Source organism: Aedes albopictus, chromosome 1 (genome assembly GCF_035046485.1).
Source record: "Aedes albopictus strain Foshan chromosome 1, AalbF5, whole genome shotgun sequence".
NCBI classification, from domain to species: domain Eukaryota; kingdom Metazoa; phylum Arthropoda; class Insecta; order Diptera; family Culicidae; genus Aedes; species Aedes albopictus.
The window spans coordinates 82,239,599-82,246,629 of record NC_085136.1 but is presented as its reverse complement, the minus strand read 5'-3'; positions in this window follow the sequence as shown (position 1 = coordinate 82,246,629).

The following is a 7,031-nucleotide window of genomic DNA, read 5'->3' as shown; positions in this document are numbered from 1 at the left end:
CTTAACTAAAAGTAACTAATTGAAGTTTATCTGACATTGGACAATGGAGGAGGAAGGAAATTTTCTCTTGAAGTTGCCTACGATGAGTGGTAAAAAAACAATGAGTAAAACGGAATGGAAATCAGAATCTATATTCTAGCTCTTATCTATGAACAACAACTCTTTACAGTTTATCTAATATCGTACAGCAAAGGAGGGAGTTGCCCCTGCCATTGTCCATAATGCGCGTTGAAAAAAAAATATAGCTACAGTACCGAAGGGGAAGCGCAGGCAGCATATTTGTGCTCATTCTGCGAATGGAGTGACGTGAGAAAAGTCGGAGTCGTATATCGAGATGAGGAATCCACTCTCGAATGAAGTGACTCGCCGTGTAAATCAAATGGAGAGTCACCTCATTCGAGTCGAGATTTCTCACCTCGATATACGACTCCGACTTTTCTCACGTCACTCCATTCGCAGAATGAGCACAATTATGTTCCCAACAAGCCCGTGCACAACGGATGGGTTTTGGGGGGTTAAACTCCTCCCATTGCCGATACTCTATACACAAGGCCTCCTTCACCCTTTGCTAAAATTGGGTAAAACCCCTCCCATGTCGCCTTTTCTGTGCACGGGCCTGGTTCCCAATATCACCTTTTGCTGAATCTACCTGCTGTGACCTATGCCGGTCATAAATAAAATATAAATAAAAATGCCGCTAACATTTTTATCACTGAAGCTTTACCAGCTGCATATCATCCAAATCTGGGTCCTTTGGAGAAAATATATCCTGAATAGACATTGAAGCCATATTATCGCCACTTATTGCAGTCAGTCAGCGACTTTATTGAATTTTACGATGAAAAACGCACGATTTGATCTTGGGCGTAAGAACCATCCGTGCGCAACAAGAGCAATAAGTGCGCGGCGGATCTCCACTCAGACATTTTGATGGGCGCCGAAGCACGACGTGATGACGAAGACTTTTCAATAACGGTGTAAGTAGTTAGGGGCGACTTTAATCAAAAGTGGGAGTAAAAGTTTTGTGTAAATTTGATAAATATGAATGGCGAGATGCTGTTCTCGACTGTTTATTCAACAGTGTTAACAATTTTGTGCATTTTTGTGCTTTTTTCAAAGGCGCAAGATCATTGGCGGAACAACCAAATGAAGTGATCAAAATCAGATGTGGAAATCCGCCTTTATTTAAATTATTGTTTTCCAGAAGTGGAAACTCATTTTTGAGCTAACGTCAGGAAAAATCATATGTTTATGAGTTGTTTCATCAAATTATGCTGAAAAGTGATTTGTTTACATTTTGGCTCTTCCGCCCTTTTCAAATGTTGGTCTAGAGTTAACTTCGTGTTACGGCGAACTTTATTCGATCGTAGAGTTCTGCGGAGTCCAAAGTAAGCACGATTTCCTGCCACAATGCACGGTAGTTCCCGCAATCCAATGTTTCGCCCTTTTTGTAGATGGGAAACACGATACTTTCCATCCATTCCTCCGGTAATACTTCCTCCTGCCAAATCTTGGTAATGACCCAGTGTAGTGCTCTCACCAGTGCTTCTCCACCGTATTTTAGAAGCTCGCTTGGTAGTGGATCTGCTCCAGCGGCTTTGTTGTTTTCAACCGGCCAACCTCCTCCTCAATCTCTTGGAGGTCAGGGGCCGGAAGTCCTTCGTCCTGTCCACATACTCCTAGATCTGTTACCACGCCACCTTCGGTACTTGCAACGTCGCCATTGAGGTGCTCATCGTAATGCTGCCGCCATCTCTCGACCACCTCACGCTTCCTCGTGAGAATATTCCCGTGATTATCTCGGCACATGTCGGCTTGTGGCACAAAACCTCTGCGCGAGCGGTTCATCTTCTCGTAGGTCGTAGAACTTTTGTGTATCCTGCTGTAGTGCTGTAGCCGAGGTACTACCTATGGCGGATCGGATGTCCCTCCAGCCATCTTCAAGTGTAGCTGTGCCAAGCTGCTCTTCCGTTGGTAGGGCCACTGCTAACTGCTGCGCGTAGTCTTGAGCCACTTCTACGTTACGCAGCTGCTCGATGTTTAGCCGCGGCGTTCGACTTCGACATGTGATGATAACTGTCGAAAGTTTTGAGCGCATGCATACAGCGACTTAGTAGTGATCCGAATCTATATTCGCACTGCGGTATGTGCGGACGTTGGTTATATCAGAGAAGAATTTACCGTCGATTAGAACGTGGTCGATTTGGTTTTCTGTTTGATGGTCGGGTGATCTCCAGGTGGCTTTGTGGATATCTTTGCGGGGAAAGAATGTGCTTCGGACTATCATACCACGGGAGGCTGCAAAGTTTACGCATCGCTGGCCGTTATCATTCGATACGGCGTGCAGGCTGTTTCGCCCGATTACCGATCTGTACATTTCCTCCTTTCCTACCTGCGCACAGTGGCTGATTTCGTCATTTTAGCGCGCTTAATTAATAACTTTTTAACTATGACGTTTAGCGTCATGGTGTCTTCGAGAAAGTTTTTCGCTATAATAAGGAGCTTCTTTTGAGCTATTGTAAAAAATGATCGATCCCCCTAAAAGTGAGATAGAAAATTTATTTTTTGAATTTTTCATGATACAAGGTTGGTGTCTTCACAAAAGTTGTAGACAATGTTATTTGGAGCAACTTTGTAAAAGACGCCAAGTTTGTTACTCCGTTACTTTTCAAGATACGTTACGTTTTTTATCATCAGCCCCTTGAAAAGGGTTTTTGCGCAATAACTTTCGAAGGATTGATTCTACATTTTTCTGATGTTCTACAAAGTTATAGATAATGGTAAAACACATAACTTTGCCGAACACGACATCCCGCTTATTTCAAAAATAAAATAGTTATAACGGTTTTTGTAGTTTTTTGGAGCATATTTCAAGCATATATAACCTAGCTATAGGCAATTATATGCAAATTTCCTTTTACGCATGTAAATATACAAGTAATTGCCTCTCTTAGAAAGCCAAAACCATCAAACTGTAAGAGACTGTAAGATGGTTTTTGTACAGAAACTTTCAACCATCTATGTTATTTTTATATGGGATTTATTCATATTTTCACCATATTTTTTGAGAGTTCATTACAGCTTGCATTTTTATTGTTATTGTAAGTGTGTGAATATATAGAAAGGATTGTGGTGCATTCTGCAACATTCATAAAGTACGTTACATGAAAACTTACCATCTACTTCTATTTTCTGACTAACTGACAGTGCTGCACGTAGTCAACGAAAAGAACGCATAAAGTGTTACTTTTTTGTCAGATCCCGATTAATCAGCACCTTACTGTAAAGTACAATAAGATTTATAATTAGCTATAACTATTGTATACATGTACTAGAGGGAGCGTTCACAAAATATGTCACGCGCAAGTTTAGAATTCGAGAAAAAATGGCACTTCGTTCATTCTTTTCGTGGACTACATGCAGCACTGTGAGTTAGTAAGAAAATATAAATCGATGGTAAGTTTTCGTGTAACGTACTTCATGAATGCTCCAGAATGCACCACAATCCATTCTATATATACACACACGTACAATAACAATGAAAATGCAAGCTGCCACGAACTGTCAACTAAATATGTTGAAGATATGAATAAATCCCATATAAAAGTAACATAGATGGTTGAAAGTTTCTCTACAAAAACCATCTTACAGTTTCTTACAGTTTGAAGGTTTTGGCTTTCTAAGAGAGGCAATTGCTTGTATATTCACATGCTTAAAAGGAAATTTGCATATAATTGCCTATAGCTAGGTTATATATGCTTGAAATATGGCCCAAAAAACTATAAAAACCATTATAACTATTTTATTTTAAAAATTAGAAGAATGTCATGTTCGGCGAAGTTATGTGTTTTACAATTATCTATAACTTTGTAGAACATCAGAAAAATGTAGAATCATGATGATAAAAAACGTAACGTATCTTGAAAAGTAACGGAGCTACAAACTTGGCGTCTTTGACAAAGTTGCTCCAAATAACATTATCTACAACTTTTGTGAAGACACCAACCATGTATCTTGAAAAATGCAAAAAATAAATTTTTTATCTCACTTTTAGGGGGATTGATCATGGTTTCCAATAGTTCAAAAGAAGCTCCTTATTATAGTGAAAAACTTTCTCGAAGACACCATGACGCTAAGCGTCATAGTTAAAAAGTTATTAATTAAGCGCGCTTAAATGACGAAATCAGCCACTGTGCTGCGCGTTCATGTCGCCGACAACGATTTTCACGTCACGCGGCGAGCAACCATCGTATGTTTGCTCTAACTGCGCGTAGAACGCTTCTTTCTCGTCATCGGGTCTCCCTTCGTGTGGGCAGTGGACGTTGATGATGCTGTAGTTGAAGAAACGGCCCTTAACTCTCAACATGCACATCCTTGCGTTGATCGGCTGCCACCCGGTCACACGTTGTCGCATCTTGCCCAACACTATAAATCCTGTTCCCAGTTCATTGGTGGTGCCACAGCTTTGGTAGAAGGTAGCCGCCCGATGCCCGCTTTTCCACACTTTCTGTCCAGTCCAACAAAGTTCCTGCAACGCCACGATGTCGAAGTAAATTATCGTAAATTATCCTGTCACATCCTGCGAAACCTAGTGACTTGCAATTCCATGTTCCAAGTTTCCAATCGTAGTCCTTATTTGTTCGCGTGTGTCTTTGCCGATAGTATCGAGTCGTATTTTCTCCTATGTTATTCGCAATGGGGATTTTTACGGGTGGCTTATTGGGCCTACGCCAACACCCCTGTCTCGCCGGAGGGCCATCGTGCCAGTTTCTGTCTGTTAACGTCTCAACCAACACTGAGAACGACCACGCTGATGGGGCTACCACCTTGGATCTAGCTGGGCGTAGTGCAGCGTTTCTTACTCAGCTGCTGGATGCCAGAACAGACACCGTTTGAGCCGCACCTCCTTGGTGAACAGACGCTCGGGTCGTACCTCCTCAATCTAGCTGAAGTCAGAAGGACAACAGTGCCCAGGCTGCACTACCAGCTAAGCACACAACTCTTAGCTCGCGGTCTTTGTCATCGCTTGACCCGTGAAAGCATGAGGTAGGAACTTGTGAGGAGTGTACATAAACTGCTAGTAATATTCATTATTTTCCAGATTTTTTCCCGTACAATTTTTTTTTCGCTACAAATTACTGAAACGTTAAAAAAATTAAAAAATAATGCAGTTTGTACAGATTGTTGTTTTGTTATAGATCCATATTTTCAATACAGGTCGGACTCGATTATCCGGAGTCGGGTTCTGGCGCTTCCCCAAAATATATCTCAAAAACGGAATGCTGTAAAAAGCTGAAATTTTGACTGATTACTAATCAAGGTTGGTTTGACAAAATGTCAAAATTTCAGCTTTAAAGAGCATTCCGTTCTTCAGATATGTGTTTGAGAAGCATCAGAACCCGACTCCGGATAATCGAGTCCGACCTGTAATACTAAACATTTCCCAAATTTCTTGAAGCAGTTCTAAACTTAACTATATTGTGAAGATTTGATAGAAGTGAAGCGTCCCGTTACTTGGGGTTCTTCTATACTATTATACACAAGGATGTGATATCTCTTTAAATTACAATGTCCGTGTTTCCGTCGTTATCTATATTGATTAAACCGTAAGATTTACACCACTACTTAGCTACTTAATTCACTTTTACACTTCACACTTTACAACTACTGTTTTTTTTCTGAACTGCCCCGAACTGAACTATTACTTTGAAACTGACCTTTTCTGAACCGAACAACGGTCTCGCAGACTGCCTTTGAACTGAACAAACTGAACTGAACCTTCGCGTTGAAACTGAACTTTCTGAACCGAACAACGGTCTCGCAGACTGCCTTTGAACTCAACAGCTCTGTTCTTCAACAACTCTAACGTCGAACCCCCCGATTGAAGCCAAAGCCTCAGTATTTATAGCCTAAATTTCCTAGCAATACCCGAAGAAGTCACGAAAATTTCTAACGTTGCCCAAACCATCTTGGGCGTGTCCAAAAACCATCGATGCCAAAAATAAAAAAGCTAAAAGTTAAAAACTCTATCTATCCTACTCGTTCTCATCATGATTACCATCCCCGCCTGACTTGGGCGTGTTTGAACAGAACCTATTAAAATCTTATCCCCAAGTCCAAATCTCCTAGCCACGCCTGACTTGGGCGTTTTTTTTTGTTTTTGTTTGAGCAAACCGCTATGAAAATCTTAACACCGAAACCACGCCTGACTTGGGCGTATCCAAAGTCGACCCCCATCATTGCCATCTTCGTCAACATCATCGTCATTATCATTCTTAGCCCCATCATCTTTCGGACTTGGCACCCAATTCTTCAAAACAAAGCAACCGCCTTGTTATTCAAATGTACCCTTGCTTGTGCACAATGACCCCTAGCCGGGCCCGGCCGCGGATGTTCGTTGAAATTATACCCCACATTCTTTTACTCGAAGTCAAAACAAAATCGAGTACAAAACAATTCCGGCGCCCCTATGCCGCCAGTACGGTTTCGATTTTCAACATTCCTTTTATGGTTCACCTGGGTTCAAAAATCGAACCAAGTGAAAACAATCACGGCTACCTGAAACCATTCTCGGCAGATACAGTGCCTCGATTTCAAAACCAAAACAATCTAGGCTACCTGAAACCGCGCCTTGATTTCAGAACAAAAACAATATGGGCTACCTGAAACCGCGCCTTGATTTCAAAACAAAAACAATTTTGGCTACCTAAAGCCATATGCGGCCAATACGGCGCCTTGATTTTCGCAACATTCTAGCGCGATCGATAGGGTATCCGTTCCATGGCATTCCTATCGACGGCCCACCGAGCGTAATCAGAGCTGCACCAAACCAACCGGACCCAACATGTACGATCATGAAAAACAAAACAAACGCATCGCTGCGCGGTCGCAGCCCCGCGAAACCAGGACTCCGTACGGATGTTGTTTTGATCAACGTCCAGTACGAAATTTTAGATCAAAAACAAAACCTTTACAGGTTTACAATTGAGCCTTGGAATCGGTCACCGCCAATCAAACCCAGCGACCATTGA